Source organism: Gorilla gorilla, chromosome 22 (assembly GCF_029281585.2).
Source record: "Gorilla gorilla gorilla isolate KB3781 chromosome 22, NHGRI_mGorGor1-v2.1_pri, whole genome shotgun sequence".
NCBI lineage: Eukaryota > Metazoa > Chordata > Mammalia > Primates > Hominidae > Gorilla > Gorilla gorilla.
In genome coordinates this window covers 23,740,204-23,757,734 of record NC_073246.2, presented here as the reverse complement: position 1 = coordinate 23,757,734, position 17,531 = coordinate 23,740,204, and the positions used below count along the sequence as shown (strand labels likewise).

Below are 17,531 nucleotides of genomic sequence, written 5' to 3'. Positions count from 1 at the left end.
ACTGAGAAAGAAAAAGCAAGGATGTGCCCAAGGTTTTGGTCTGAGAAATTAAGTAAGAAGAAGAATGTGACTGGGTGTAACATGGGCAAAGCTGAATTTATTGTTGCTCAACCCCTCCCAGTCTGGCCCTTTGCTCTATTACCTGGAAAGTCATTCATTTGAAGTTTTTCAGACTCTATTACCTTCACTCTTCACATTTAATTAATAGTCAGATCCACTTGATTATAAGTTCTTAATATTTTTGTGTCAGATTTCTACCAGGCATCTATTAACTGGGTTAGGGATAGGGTTAGGGTTCGGGTTCGGGTTCGGTTAGAGTATGTATGATAAATATACCTGGTGATGATATTTCATCACTGTCTCTCGAAATATTCCTAAAATGCAAATCCAACTATCTCTTGCTCTGCAGAAAGTCCTTTATGATTTTGTATTACCTTCAAAATCAAATCTAACCTTAGTAGAAAGGGGATAGACAGACAGATAGATAGATAACCTCCATCATAAGGTTTCTGCTTCTACCACCAATGTCATCTTTTACTGTGTCCTATTTAGGACTTCCAGCTTTAGCTATTCTTAAATAATTACAACCTCCAAAAATAAATGTTTCATAATCTATTCCTTTTTCCCCCCTTGAATGTCTTCTTCCACCATTGGACAACTGTTCACATTTAAAGACTCGTTTCAAGGGTATTATTATAGCAAATTCCATTTATAAAAATTTTTTTTAAAAGATCACGGAAAGCACAATATATTAGTTGCTGATTGTATGATTCATTGCTGTGTGCTAAAAAAAATCAGAAAACTTACTGACCTGAAAGAACAACAATTATTTTGTTTCTGTATCTATTTGTCGGGCAGGGCTTATGAAGGGTTTAGTAGGGAGCTTGCCTTTGATTCAAGAGGTCTGTTTAAAGCAATTGATCTCAGAACTGGAGAACATACTACCAAAATGGTTGACTCACATAGGTGGTGATTTGGTACTAGCTATCAGTTGGGATCTCAGCTATACTGTCAGTCAAAATTCATGCATGCATCCTTTCCATGGAGTCTCACTGCTTTGCCTGTTTGAACATTCTCACAGCGTGGTGGCTCTTTTTCTGCAGCAAACACCTCAAAAGATCACAGTGGATGATGATGGCATTTTTATGTAATATATTGAAGCAGTCACAAAAAGCCAGTGAGTTTCAAAGGGAGAGGGCAAAGACCCTATCACAGGTTGCACTGTAGAAAGAACTTATGGAATGGAGATACTGTTGTGATCTTCATTGAAAAATGCAATACACCACAAAAATTTTGATTACATACCCCACACTCCAAAGTATATCACCCCACCCTTATAAATTCTGGCTCCCATTCTAAAGCAATCAATCGCTTGTTAGACAGAATGGATTTGACTGACTACTTAATCACATGGCAAATAATAACTTTCTCATTTGTTTCCTCATTTATGGCTGATATGAAATGGCATGGTGGGAAGAGGCTCAGCTTATTCCTGTTATAAATCACATACAGTGTAATGATCATCAGGCATAAAATATTTCAGCATTTTATCTTTATACAAAGAAAACCCATATTCTATGCTATTACAAATTATTCCCATCCCTGTTTACTCAAATAACTATACCTGCTAAGATTCTCTTGCTTAGCAGAGTCCCAGTCAACTAACTCCAACTTACTTATAACAGTCCTCAACATATGTAATGTAACTCAGACACTAAAAGGGAGTAATGTGCTCTTCCAGCTTCAGGGAAACATGATTGATAGTAGCTTCTCTATTCTAATACAACTAATGATCTTCTAGAAACGTCTATACTATACTATAGTTACACAGCCTGAGTTCAAATTTTTATGAAACAAGAGGTGCTTAGGTATTATCCTCTTTCAAAGCCCATTCTGTAGACTGTAAGTACCTGTGAATTGAATTGAATGCTTTGGTGTGACCATGGAGGGGAAGTCTAGTTCATGTAGTATAAAGTTCAATCACTAAGGCAGATGGAGCAATAGCTATGAAGTGGTGGGATGAAGCATGAATAGGCAGACTTTGCTACAGTGCATATGGAGGGCAGGAATAAAGGTTAACATACCCAGAATAACACAACAAAACTTGCATTTTCAATATCTGGTTTCTTATTACATTGCACCTCTTTTCCTTCAAGGTGCATGTGTGATTCATACTCTAAGTACTACGGGTAATACAAGGTAATCCTCCACTAATGCTATATGCACTAATAAATGACAGCATAAAGAAACCAATTGGTTATATTATTTATTATGGTCTTTATGGCACTGGGAGATTATTGTAAACAGAGTTCATGTCAGGTCTTATATACAATAACATGAAACCACACTATATACGAGGAAAAGTCAGACAATTTCCAAACACTGAGTCAGGCACTTTCTACACAATGAATAATAAATGATATGTGCAGCAATTTGCTTTAGTATTTAGTTAATCAATTATTTAAATCTATCATATTCAATATATTATCAGGAGATATACGTGCTCTAACCTATTGTAGGATAATATTTCAAGATTAGTACCTAATCAAGAACCAGACATGATACCTCTTACTTAGTGCATACTTCTGAATGGAGGACATGAATTCTCCCATATCGAGAAAGCACTAAGACACTAAAGTAGAAACTCAAAATATGAGTGACAAGTTTTGCAAATATTCTGTTTGATTCAGGTACGTACTCCACTTTAAAGACATTAAGCAAATTAGAGGATTGTTTTAGTTCATATATGAAGACGGGCACAGAAGAGTAAGGGAAACAGTGTGGGAGAAGCTTACCAAGACACAGTGATCTGGATAAGTTAGGAGCATTAATTTTGTGTAGCCAGGTACCGAGAGAGTACATACATAACAGCAAAAATACAAAGCCATAGCAACAAATAACTTCCTGACAAAATCATGCACAAATCAGCACGTATTTTTTTAATTAAATAGGCTTCCCTAAGTGGAACAAAACATAGCCATTGGATAAATATCATAACAACAGAGAAATGATCCACATTTTCATGTTTCATATAAATATTGGAATTCTGTCCCAAATCAGGATTTACACGACTGGGTGATGGATGTGAGATGGAAATCCTGATTCACAGCATAATAATTGTAAATACAGCATAAAAGATGCATTTCTACAGGAGAACATGAACAGCTTTAGCTTGTTGGTTATAGTTTTGCAGATCTAATAGTTAACAAGACAGCATTTCTACTGATGCATAAGTTCCACTGACAAGCTCCAGGATCATCTCATTCTAGTCATAATCATTGTCTGTCTTGAAGCCTGGTAGGGCATTGGTCATCTTCTTCTGTGGACATTTTCTCACTATGAAGTGACACATTATGTTATAGGGAATATAGCACATGTACCCTTGGCTGCCGGGTATGCATATGAGTGTGGCCATTCTACCAAAATTTTCTTTTCTGTAAAGCCTTGCAGAGGTGGAAATACTTGCTCTCCTACTGAGAGCTTGAGATTGAGCCATTAAACTTAATGTAGCAAAAAAGCAATGTTTGGGATCATTATATAGCTTGTTTTGGATTTACATATTCTTAATGCAAATTTGTGATAGTCAAAATTTCAACATAGAAATATCTATTCACCATAACAGTAAAGTTCCCATTTCAGTGCTTTCAGATATTTAAAAATATATATTTAAAGTTATGCACACATTCACATATACATGAATACATATATGTGTAAAATCAAGCCAAGCAACCAAGCTGTACATATATTAAGGAAAATATCTAGTTCAAAATAAAATAATTTAAATATGACTATGGAAGGAAAAGAGTTATCTGTGTTGATTGCTGTTGGAATTCCCCCGGATTACTAATCCTTGTTAAGTTTAAGTTTCTTTTTAATAAAATGTTGTATAATCTTATCTATTTTTTTCCTAGCAGTTTGATGAATGCATTGTTTGGGACATTTTAAAAAAATATTTCTCAATTAATGCATTCTAGAAAAAACTTTTAGATATTCAGAATACTTCCAGAATGGAGGTTCCAAAATATTTCAACATAACCAACATGACCTGTTTTTATGTTTCACTGTGGCAGACCTCCCCAAGAGGATCCCGAGTAATTCCCACCTCATGGTATATCACACCTCTGTGTGCTCTCCCTGCCACCCCTGTCCCTTGGCTGGAGGTGGCAACTGTGACTTGTTTCTAACCATTAGCATATGGCAAACATGGCAACAGTAATGGCGTGTCATGCCTGTGGTTTGCTTACATAATATGGCAAAGTTGATGGAACGCCTATGCCATGGTTCCCGTGGTCACATTACGTAAGACTTCATTCTAGCAGACTGAACGTGAAAATTCACCTTTGCTGGATTTGAAAGTACGCTGCCATTTGTGAGAGGACTTATAAAGTGGCTCATGTGGCAAATAAAAAAAAAATAAAAACTTCAGGCACTTACAGGAGCCAAGAGAGGCCTGCAGGCTATGGCCGTCAAGGAAATGGGAATCGCAGCCCTACAAATCCAGGAAGACTGATCCTGCCAACAACCAGAGAGAGCTTGAAGGTGACTCTGATCCCAGCAGAGCCTCTGATGAGACTAAAGCCACGACCAACGCCTGGATTGCGGCCTGGTGAGGTCCAATTAAGCTGTGGTTGGGTTTCCGACATACAGAAACTGAAATACCAGATGTGTGTTGTTTTAAGGCCCCAAGTGTATGATAATTTGTTATGAAGCACAGAAATTAATACACTCATACATTAACGTGCCTATAGACAAAGTAGAACATTTCAGTAAAGTTGAACCTTATGAAACCAGTCACGATGAAAAAAAGAAAACTTTCATCTTTAATATGCATTTCACATTTTATGGAGACATATTTAATGAGGAAATTATTTCATTTCTATATTTTGTGCCCTGGATCCATTAGAATTAGCATGAGACTAGACAAAGAAAAGGAGTTATTCTTCTCTTGTGATTTACAGCCCTAAATGTTGTCATTCTTGGCAGTACTATAAATCAGAAGTGTCTTTGTAAGTTACTAAAATGTTACAATAGTAATTAAAAATTAGACTCAACCCTTAATATTTGGAATTGCTGAATAGGAATGTTCATGTTCTCTTTTTCACACACTGTGTGTGGGGAGTGCCATGGTCTGAACGTGTTCTCCAAAATTTATGTGTTGAAACTTAATTCCCACTGTGATGGTATTAAAAGATGGGGCTTTTGAGACGTGTTTAAGTCAATGAGGGTGAAACTCTCATGAATGGGATTAAGGCCTATATAAAAGAGGCTTCAAACAGCATTCGGCTTTTTCTTTTTTTTTTTTTTTTTTTTTGTTCTAGGATTTTTGAGTTTTGTTTTTTGCCCTTCTGCCTTTGCCATGTGAGGACACTGTGTTTGTCCTTTTCAGAGGACACAACAGCAAGGTACTATCCTGGAAAGCTGAGAGCAGCCCTCACCAGACACCAGGCCAGCTAGTGACTGGATCTTAGACTTTCCAGCCTTCAGAACTACAAGAAATAAATTTATAACATTTCTATATCTACTTATTTACATATTTACATTATCTGTTGCCCAGTCTCAGATATTTTGTTATAGCAGCACAAAGACAGAGAAAGAGCAAGAATTGAGTCTCTTTCTGCAAAGGAAATGGCCTTTTCAAGAACTGCAAAGGCAAATCTGGGTCTTTCACTGGTTAACAGCTACTACCTTAATGTCCTCTCATTCCTGTAAGAAAAATGTGGTCTGACATCCAAGGCTCTTCACAATACGACTCCACTTATGTTCCTAACATCCTGCCCTGCTTTCATGATATACCAAAATACTCAGTTATATAAACCGGCAATAGAATGTGATGCTATTTGATCTATGATCTGCCTATGTCGCCACTTCCTATTTTGTTCATTTGCAGTTTCTTCAGTTCCTTCAAACATGACTCCCCAAGGATGTGTTAGTTGCACTCCATTCATGCTGCAGCCCTGCCACTGCATTCCCAGTCTTCTTAACACCAAGAATGTTGTACTATGATTTTTTTTATATGCATTTACCTTTATAATTAACAACAATTGTCTTGAAGTCAGGGACAGTGTGTCACTCATATTTATATAACCAAATGCAGCAACTAGCATGCAGTAAAAACTGAAGAGATACATTTAGTGCATATACACACACATACACACACAGTGCAGTAAGCCCTTAATAGATAATTATTGAATCAATAGCATGTAAGGTAGTATTTGATTTTAAAAGGCTTTCACAAAAATAATGAGTTCTTCAGAGTTAGCTTTAATTCCATAATACTTTCTGAAAATGTGACAGTTAATTTTATCTGTCAGCTTCACTAGGTTATGATGCCCAGTTGTTTGGTCATACATCCCTCTAGATATTGCTGTGAAGATATTTGTGTGTGTTTTTAAAATTTCCAATCAGAGGAATTAAAGGAAAACCAGATTACCCTCCAAAAGGAGAGTGGGCCTCGTTCAATGTATTGAATGCATGAAAAGACAAGATGGAAGAATCTCAAAGAAGAAGTAATTTCTTCTCCAGACGGCAACATAGAAACCATGCCTGAGTTTCCAGCCTCTTGACTCATATGCAGACTATTTCAGATTTAAGATGGCAAAACCAACCTTTACCTGAATTTCCAGGTTGCTGGCTACAAATTTCAAATTTACTAGCCCCCACATTGCTAGAGTCAATTCTTAAAATATATTTCTAGATAGATGATTAGATAGATGATAAATTGATAGAGCTATTGGTTCTCTGGATTACCCTAACTCATACAGTGAGTAAGTTTTAATTGATGATGCCTTAATATTTACTCTGCCCTAAAAATGGTCAATCCAATAGGAGACGTAAAGAATGTCCTAATCCCATTATTTTGAATCTCAAATAAGATAAATCTTTTGGAATTTTAGAAAATTGCTTTTGACAATGAAATATCATATGTATAACATGTGTGTTAAAGCTGTGTGTGGTGGCTCACACCTGTAATCCCAGCACTTTGGGAGGCCGAGGCAGGCGGATAAAGAGGTCAGGGGATGGAGACCATCCTTGGTAACACAATGAAACCCCATCTTCACTAAAAACAAAAAAAAATTAGCCAGGCATGGTGACATGTGCTTGTCATCCCAGCTAGTCGGGAGGCTGAGGCAGAATTGCTCGAACCTAGGAGGCAGAGGTTGCAGTGAACCCAAATCGCGCCACTGCATTCCAGCCTGGGCAACAGAGGAGACTCCATCTCAGAAACAAACAAAAAACAAAACAAAACAAACAAAAAAAAAACCCACACAATTTTACTTTTAACCAACTTTCCTTATATACCTATGTTAATTATACTAAGCTCAATCTTGGTTTCAATGGATATTTAGATGACTTAAGGGTGCCATTATAAGATAAATGGCTTTTAAATAGGTATTTTATTGTCCTATGGGCTGAGACATTTTTTTGACAGAATATCTATATAAAATGAAAGGAAAAAGGATCACTGCTAGTGAGAGATATAGTTCCTATCAAAATACTCAGAGCAGTAGAGGAGGCTGTAGGCAGTGTAATGCAATCCCCTTTAAAAAGATGTCCCCTTTCTAATCACTAGATCTTGTTGATATTAATATATTATCCAATACAGAAAAAAAGGTTTTGTAAAAATAAGCAAAGGCCCTTGAGATATGGAAATTATCTTGAGTCTGATCTAATCACACACACACACATACAGCCATACACACACACACACACACACACACACACACACTCTTTAAAAGTGGGAATCCTTTCCCATCTGTAATCAGAGGAAGAGTCGACAAATGCAAAGACACTGGTTTTGAGGATGATGGAAGCTGGCCATGAGCTAAGGAATGCGAATGGTTTTTAGAAACCAGAAAAAGCAAGAAAATAGATTGTCCCTCAGAGTCTCCAGAACACAATGCAGTAGGTACTGACACTTTGATTTTAGCCCAGTGAGGCCTATGTCAGACTTCTAACTCATAGAAATGCAAGATAATACATTTGTATTGTTTTCTGCCAACGAGTCGGTGGTAATTTATAACAGCAGCATTAGAAAACTGATATAGAGGTTTTCAAAGTAATTATGCTATGGAGACACGTCTATGAAGTTAAAAACGCACTGTTCAAATAAGGTCATCTAGCACATGCAAGTATTGGCTCACACCACTGATAGTTTCCACCAGCAGGCAATTGTGAGCACAGCTCAGTTGGTTCAGTGGTGACCTTAGTACGCAGCTAGAACTTCTAGATTGTTTCATTGAAGAAGACCTCAATTCAGAGCTGTAGCCAAGCTTTTTGAAGATGTGGGGCATTATTTAAGAAAGTTAGAAATTTTTGACTTCGTAATACCATCTTTTTCCCCAGCGTAGTTTGGGGTGCATTCTTGTCTTCAGTGTTTCTAAGGAGGAGCTTTTCAATGGCATTATCTCTAATAGGCACAGATGTACTATCCAAAGTTCAATGGCTGCATTGCCTGGCACGGTGAATTCCTGTAGATGAATAAGTAGCATGTTGGGCTCCAAAAGAACAATATTGATGAAAGTCAGCCTTTCAAAATTGTATCAATTGTGCAAAAATAAGACAGAAATCTCTTGACTGATTATTGAATGAATGTCTAAATTATAATGAAGAAATGTTGCTGTAAGATGCTCTGCTCCCTGCATATAGGCAGATTAGTAAGGGAAAGGTAAAGATAAAGTGAAGATAATTTATTTCCTATCACAGAGTTATTCTGAGGATAAAAAGGGATAAAGAAAAAGATGTTCGAAATTATATACATATGGAGAGGCAAGACTTTATTAAAAATCACAAAAGCTACTGAAGAAAAATAGAGATGAAAGAAAAATATAATGTACCTTTTGTATTGGTAATTTATAATTTTTAAAGTATTCTATAGCAGCAATAACTTTAAAACATTTCCTTCTTTGAATAAACTTTTGATTCAATCCTAAAAATATATAAAGAGTTTGAAAACAGCTAATTGTGACCATCCTCCATAAGCTAAATGAAGTTCCAACTTAATATTCATTGATGTTCCCTAATGCCCAAATGCTTAGAGATTAGCATTGTCTAATAAAGACAAAATGTGAGATGCATATTTAATTTTAAATTTCTGGCAGCTGCATTTAAAGGGTAGAAAAGACAGAGATGAACTTAGTTTTAACAATATATTACATTTAATCTAATATATTCAAAATAGTGTTACTTCAATATGTAATCAATACAGTAAATATTATTAATGCATTTTATCCTTCTGTTTTACTATGTTTATAAAATCAAATGTGCAGACTATCTTTTTAACTATCTATATTGCAAAGACCTAATAACCACATGTAGTTAGTAGCTACCATATTAAAAAGAATAGCTGTAAATTTTATGCTTGTCCCGCATTTTGTTAAAAAAGACAGGTTTCATTCAATCCCAAGTTTTTTCAATTGATTTCTCAGAAAAAAACTTGATATACTCTCAGTCACTGACCATCAATCTGTAGTGGAGATATGGGCAGGTAGGAGCAATGACTTCCTTTCATAGCTTGGGCTAGAGCCATTCTAGTTGGTTTTTTATTTGTTATTTTATATTTTTATGTAATTCTTTTTGGACAAACTTTTCTTGATAAAAATAATAGGCTTGAAAACAATGCTTTTGGGTAGTGATTGCAAAATACAACCCACAAGCAGAAAGAAACCCATGGATATAGTATACTTTGGGCTTGTATATTTTATTGGAATTTTCTTTTTTACATAAACTGCTATGCTTATAGCTTCTTTCAAAAAATTAAATATTTGTTTAAACATTCCTTGCATGCCCGTTCCTCAGTCACTGACATATGTCAAAGTATCCTAGACTGATTTCTAACACATATTTGTATCACCTATTAAGTTTATAAGGGAAAATACAAAATTTGGGTTGTGCTCTAGCATCGGAGGTGACTTTCAAGACTAGACTCCAAATATATGAAAATAAAGTTTCCTATTAGTTTTTTTCTAGGTGCTTGAGCATTACCTACTTTCCTTTAATCTCAGAAACTGAAGCATACCTTCTCGAATTTGAGGTTTAGTATTTCGACCTGTGTTTTTCATTCTCTATTCTTCTATTGTCTCCAGGCCATTTGTTTTTAGTTATCTCATTTCCTCTCCTATATCTTCCAACTCTTCCTCTCTCTGCATTCTTTACAAGTCTGATCCATATTACAGATCTGTTCTCTATTTATTAAATAGCACCATTATTATTTGAATCACTTGGGAATTACTAATGATTCCAAAGATTCTGAATAGATTGAAAGTGGTGTGGCCTGTATATTAGTATGCTTTAGGTTCCCATATAATTCTAATATGCTGAAGTTTGAGAACCACTGGACTGTATAATTTTCAGCTAGAACCTGATTCATTTTTTATTTAGTACCTATCAACACCAGCGAGAGACACTTTTAAGAATCTTGTCAATCTCATTTCTTAATCAGCTGTCAAATTCAATCCTTGTTATGTATACATTACTACTTCCTTGTGTGGGAACTCATCTTTCCTTAGGACTAATTCATTAGTAAAATTAATCATACTGATCTTGATCTGCCTCTTGGACAGTAAACTCTTCAAACTTGTCAGACCATGCTGTATAAGTTACAAAGTGGATAATAATTTACACTCATTAAAAAACATTTGAAGGTTCACTATTGTGTGCAGCATGAAGTTCAAATGCTTTAGTTAAATACATGACTATGTTAATCTGGTGCCTTCACATTCTTCACTACCTATTACATCATTCTCCCTCCATCCCACACTTTATCCTAAGCCCTTGTTCTATGTGATTAGTGATTAGTGCAAATCTTCTTGGTTTTCAGCATTTAGCTAAGACATCAAATTCTCTATCTAACTTTTCTATCTTACTCCCCACTGCATACTCCAATTCAAGTAGAAAATTTATACTTTGTTTTTATACCATATATACATTTTTGCCTTTTTGCAAAACATGTATAAGCTTTGGTGCCTTATTTGCTTATAGATTTGCCTTCATTCTCCAGATTTTAAGGTTCTTAAAAACAAGCACCATATATTTCATCTTTATATTATATTTATGTATACAGAAGTGGTCATAACTGTGTGAATAGATATGATCAAATTAGATGATCACATGCCCTTATCCAAGTATAAATAGTCCCGACACTTCCTTCAATAAGACCACTTTACCTTCGTGGGTTTCGTTCACATATCTAAACCTATAACAGAGGTTCTCAAAGTGTGAGCCTTGGACCAGATGCAGCAGTGTCACCTGGGAACTTGCTAGAAATGTTCATTTGGGGCCTTCTTCCAGTCTTAATTAATCAGAAACCTGGGGGAAAAGCCCAGCAATCCACATTTCAAGAAGTTCTTCAGATACTGGTGACCTGCCAAAGTTCAAAAGCCACTGTAACAGTCAGGGAAAGAGTTAACATTTGCTGCCTGCCTAATTTTTCTCCTTCATATCATGCTGTCTACTAGGGGGGCTGGGAGAGCAAGCTCTCCATGGGAATTATAGCTCACACTCATCATCTGAATAACGTGAGGAAATGGCTTAATTTTTTTGAGCCTAAGGCTTCTCATTTATATAATAGGGTAAAATCTCACCTACCTCAAGAGTTGCTGAGAATATTAAAAGAGTTACTCTATAGAAAATGCTTAGCACAATTGATAGAGAAAGTGCTTCGCCTAATGCCTGTTCAAAATTTTTAGGCGTTTTTCTGCCACCTTTGGCACTATTGCTGCTATTTCTATAATTGCTATTACCCCTATTATCTACTATTGCTACTATTACCATTACCAGATAATACAATTTTTATAGTAAATATTATGACTAACATAATCTACACTGCAAAAGAAGGGAAAATAAGAAATGCTTAGTAAATGAATAAAAAGGAAATTAGGTCATTTGAGTAAAAACTATAGACACTGTAATGTCAGGTCATTTTAAAAAGTGGTAATTCAATATTTCACTGTCAAAGCCCAGTTAAAATATGGCAATAAGGTATACAACCCTTATGAGACTATTGTTTTCTTTTGAAATTTGATATGCATTTCAACCCGAACTCACTCAAACTGGGGTGCTTACTTAGTACTGAGATGTTGTTGGAATCTCCTAGCCCTGAAGTAATCTGTCCATCTGAGTAACTTCTGAGATTTTATTGATCCCATTTGGTCTTCAGTCACTGATTCTTTCAGGTTGTCATTAAAGCATTCTCCTTTCCTGTCTACTGACTTCATTCAGATTCTGCTGCTCTTGCTGCTACTTTCAAGCCAATTGAAAGGCCAAGGGCATCATCCCTGGCTTCCTTCTCACCCTGGGACTTGGAAATCACTGTTATCTGTGACTCTTTTCTGCTTAATGCTAAAAATATCCATTCCCACATATGGGGAACGCAAAATAGCCTAAATGCATTGGCAAGGCAGGAAGTGAACTACAGAGAACATAAAAATGATATTAGTACTTACAATAAAAATCATTCAGTTTTATTTCTAAACATGGCATACTTTCTGTAATATTTCAAGGCTTGAATCATGTGTCCTTAAATTCACCTTTGGTTGGAAGTCACCTAACCCAGTTAGCTTTCCTTCACAAAACAAATTAAGTAACCATTCATCTGATAAGCTAATTCAATTCACCTGATCATGAAATACACCCAGTTCTGATATCTATCATGTGCTTGGCAACAACATTCAAAGTTTGTATGAACTGACAAAGACGTTCAGATCTTTACCCTGGAGAAAGATGAGGAGAAACATACAGTATTCACAATGCTAGTAATTAAATCTTAAGAAGCATAAAAGGAAAAACTTTAAGATCCTGCAAAGTGGAGAGAAGGAACATCAATAATGGTCCATGCATTAGTGGAGAAATAGGGATACAAATTTGGGTTTATCAAGAAGATGTGAGTTGAAATTGATAAATTTATTCCAAATGGGCTGAAATAGGTTCAAAATGTCATCAAGCTTAAATCTAAACTGTCAGGGAAAATTGATTCAAAAGACAATAATTGGTTTTGTGTCCCCACACAGTCATGAGATAAACCCACACGCACATGCACCCATGTACACATGCTTTATTTTTGATATATGATTGTAATACATTTTGGTCCATAGATTTCTTTAATATGCAGATTTATTTATTGAACCCAATAATTCATACTTTCATTTCTAATTTATCTTAATAATGGAGTTGATATTTTCATTATCTATGTAAATGAAGTGGTAGTTTATCAGACTGAACAGGCTGACTTCATGATCCAAAGCTCAAATACCCAGTCCCAGTGTTGGAAGTAATTTACAAGGCTTGTTACTGACCCAGAGATAAAATAGAAAAACTACAGTCCCAGAATAAACACTTAATAAATATTTATTTTAAACACAAATTAAAAATACTGAGGAAGGGAGAAATGGAGAGAAGAAGGAAAAGTGGAAATTAAAGAAAGGAGGGAAGGGAAGGAAAGTAGAAGAAAGAGATAAAAGGAGAAGGAGAAAAAAGAAATGAAAAATAAAAATAATTTTCAGAAGCTCTGGTGATCAATATGCAAAGCCACTGGCTGCTGTTCTTACTATGAGCATTAGCTCTTTCTTTCTTCAACTGATGCACAATTTCTACTGTAGTCATCAGTCAAATTTTTATAATATATGGAGAGAATCCCATTTCTTTCAGTAGGACTCATATTCTTCCATTCATTTAGGTTAATTCCAGAAGCTATTTTTAAAACCTCACTTAACCTTGACACAAATTTCAGTAGCTTCTCAAGAACTATGAATACTCTCTTCTAAAGCATCTATATTGCTTGTAAATGTCTGCTTCCAACACCACATTTAGATTGTTGTAATGACCACTTTAACGATTCCCAAGCATTAGACTCTCCCTGTAGACCTACCCAAAAAGCATAAATAAAACCCATCTCATTAACTTTTCTAAATTCCTGCTTGTTTGCCATCACTCCTTTCAACCGTCTTCAGTTTTCTACAATATCATATTCAAATGTGTACTCTCGCACTTTTCCACATCTACGCCCCAACTACATTCCCAAACTTATTTTCCACTATTCCTAGGCATAAAAATCATTATCTCCTCCAAGGCTGACCTGTAAATATTCCTTTTATATTCCTACCTTGTCACCTCTTTTCTGAAGTTCTCAAATGGAATGCCCCCCCACTCCGTATCCTTTCCCTCACTCTTACTTTATGACTTTTACTCCTAATCCCAAGCGCCATCAGTTCCCACTCTTTTTGCAAGCTTTCTCTAGCCAGCCCAGTCCACAGTGTCCCGTAGCTCACCTTTATGTGAATTGTATCTATGATCAGCCCATGTATTCAGCATATGCCATGAAGAATTCAGTACTTTTAGTTAACATTTTCTGGAGGACAGCAGTCCCCGTCTTATTATAAGTGAGACAGGCCAACACAGGATTTGGCCAAGAGGAAACACAAATCATGATTAAGAGCATGGGTAATGGTCAGGCGCGGTGGCTCACTCCTGTAATCCCAGCACTCTGAGAGGCTGAGGCGGGTGGGTCACGAGGTCAAAAGATCGAGACCACCCTGGCTAACACGGTGAAACCCCGTCTCTACTAAAAAATACAAAAAAATTAGCCAGGCGCGGTGGCGGGCGTCTGTAGTCCCAGTTACCTGGGAGGCTGAGGCAGGAGAATGGCAGGAACCCAAGAGGCGGAGTTTGCAGTGAGCAGAGAGCGCGCCATTGCACTCTAGCCTGGGAGACAGGGCGAGACTCTATCTCACACACACACACACACACACACACACACACACACACACACACACACAAAGTTTGAAAAGTGAGTAGATAATGACCCAGTGAAAGCAAGATATGTCTACATTTCAAAATGTTTTCAGAGAAAGAAAAGAAACAGTTAAAGGAAATTTAAGGATCTAAAGAAGAAAACTTTCAGGATAAGACAAACTAGAACATATTTAGAGGCAGGACTACAGGAAGTAACACAGAAATTTAAATTAATGAATTTCTATTAATTTAATAGAAATGTAAGCACAGAAGTAGAGGAGAAGATGCTGAATGGATTGTCTTGCCTGAGACATGTGTGATGGGAGCAGAGATCCCCATCTTGATGTGAGAGGTCAGGAGTGAACTAGGATAAGGAAAGGTTTATTAGGAAATACAGGGTAGGGATCTAAAACATTTTAAGCTCAAGGACTTCAGCGAGGTAGGAGATAAATTTATCTTTTTAAAATAAGGAATGGAGGTGTATTCGTCCATTTCACACTGCTGATAAAGACATACCTGAGACTGGGAAGTAAAAGGGTTTTTTTGTCTGTTTGTTTGTTTGTTTTTGAGACCAGAGTCTCACTCTGTTGCCCAGACTGGAGTGCAGTGGCAAGATCTTGGCTCATTGCAACCTCCGCCTCCAGCGATTCTCCTGCCTCAGGCTCCCAGGTAGCTGGGATTACAGGCACGCACCAACACACCCAGCTAATATTTGTATTTGTATTTTATTTTTATTTATTTATTTATTTACTTATTTTGAGATGGATTCTTGCTCTTGTCACCCAGGCTGGAGTGCAATGGCACGATCTCGGCTCACTGCAACCTCTGCCTCCTGAGTTCAAGCATTTCTCCTCCCTCAGCCTCCCGAGTAGCTGGGATTACAGACACAGGCCTCCACGCCCAGCTAATTTTTGTATTTTTAGTAGAGACGGGGTTTCGCCATGTTGGCAAGGCTGGTCTCGACTCCTGACCTTGTGATCCGCCCACCTCGGCCTGCTAAAGTGCTGGGAATACAGGTGTGAGCCACCATGCCCGGCCCATATTTGTATTTTAAGTAGAGATGGGTTTTCGCCATGTTGGCCAGGCTTCTCTTGAAACTGCTGACCTCAACTCATCCGCCCACCTTGGCCTCCCAAAGTGCTGGGATTACAGACATGAGCCACATCACCCGGCCAGAAAAAGAGTTTTAATTGGACTTACAGTTCCACATGTCTGGGGAGGCCTCAGAATCATGGCAGGATATGAAAGGCACTTCTTACATGGTGGTGGCACGAGAAAATGAGGAAGAAGTAAAAGTGGAAACCACTGATAAACCCATTAGATCTCATGAGACTTATTCACTATCACGAGAATAGCACAGGAAAGACCAGCCCCCATGATTCAATTACTTACCCTGGGTCCCTCCCACAACACATGGTAATTCTGGGAGACACAATTCAATTTGAGATTTCAGTAGGGACACAGCCAAACCATATTGTTCCACCCAGGCCCCTCCAAATCTCATGTTCTCACATTTTAAAACCAATCATGCCATCCCAACAGTCCCACAAAGTCTTAACTCATTTTAGCATTAACCCAAAAGTCCACAGTCCAGAGTTTCACCTGAGACAAGGCAAGTCCCTTCTGCTTATGAGCCTGTGAAATCAAAAGCAAGCTAGTTACCTCCTCGATACAATGGGGGTACAGGTATTGAGTAAATACAGCCATTCCAAATGGTAGAAATTGGTCAAAACAAAGTGTTTACGGGCCCATGGAAGTCCAAAATCCAGCAGGGCAGTCAAATTTTAAAGTTCCAAAATGATCGCGTTTGACTCCATGTCTCACATCCAGGTCACGCTGATGCAAGAGGTGGGTTCCCATGGTCTTGGGCAGCTCAGCCTCTGTGGCTTTGAAAGGTACAGCCTCCCTCCTGACTGCTTTCATGTGGTGGTGTTGCAAGGAAGTGTGTCAGAGGATCAGCAAGAGAAACATTTCAATAAAGACTGTGGTATCTATCGGTCAGCTTGCTATCTAAAGTAAGATTATGGTTTTTAATCATTTCCATCATTAAAAATTTTTAAAATAAGGTTCATGTTTCACTGTCGTAATTATTAGACGCTCCATTACTTGTTGTGCTAAGTAGGCAGTCAATGGCATAATTTAAGAAAGAGCTCTCAAATGAACCAATAAAGGATTTGTGTCAGCATAAAATGTTAAATAGGAAATGATTTTTAATATTAATTACCATAATCTACATTGGAGCTGCAAGAAGGCAATAAAGTCAATCACTGAATCATTTGTCATCAATTAATGTTTCAATGGCTGTAGGGAATCTCACTGTTATTCTATCACACATAGGCAATTATAGGTGTTGCAAATTAACTTTCAAAAATTTTATTTAATTTTTCTAATTACACGGTTTTAATTATGTTAATTTTTATCTTATGAAGCTATTTTCCACATGCTGGAGTGTCCGAAATAGGCTACACAACTTTTGTCAGAAAACAAAATAAGAAAATCATTTAAAACTGAGAAAAAGCAACTAAAATTTGCTTCTAGCAGCATCTAATTTATTTAGGCATTGCAAAGTACATAAAAAGTACTAGGAAAATGTAAGTCTATAATTTTTTACATTTCTATATAAACTAAACTTAATGTAGAGCTTTAACAAAACATATGTTTATGGAATCTTCTAAGAAGTTCTAAGAACATTCAGACGCAAATCATGTACAACAATCAGAAGGATGATGTGAGGGAAAATTGTACCTAAATTGTTTGTGCCAGAATCACAGATGCATTGTCCTTCTGCAATAATGATTATTGTAGTT

The 17,531-nt window shown here is 36.8% G+C and overlaps 1 long non-coding RNA gene across 1 annotated transcript in view; it reads right to left on the bottom strand.

Moving 5' to 3' along the window:
* LOC109024471 (uncharacterized) overlaps window positions 1-15,983 on the bottom strand; it is a 50,373-nt gene extending 34,390 nt beyond the window's left edge. The window contains exons 1-2 of the long non-coding RNA XR_002003975.2: window positions 15,925-15,983; window positions 14,262-14,551 (exon numbers count right to left, since the gene is read on the bottom strand). This is a non-coding gene — a long non-coding RNA (uncharacterized lncRNA). The remainder of the gene's footprint in view (window positions 1-14,261; window positions 14,552-15,924) is intronic.
* Between the last annotated feature and the right edge of the window lie 1,548 nt (window positions 15,984-17,531).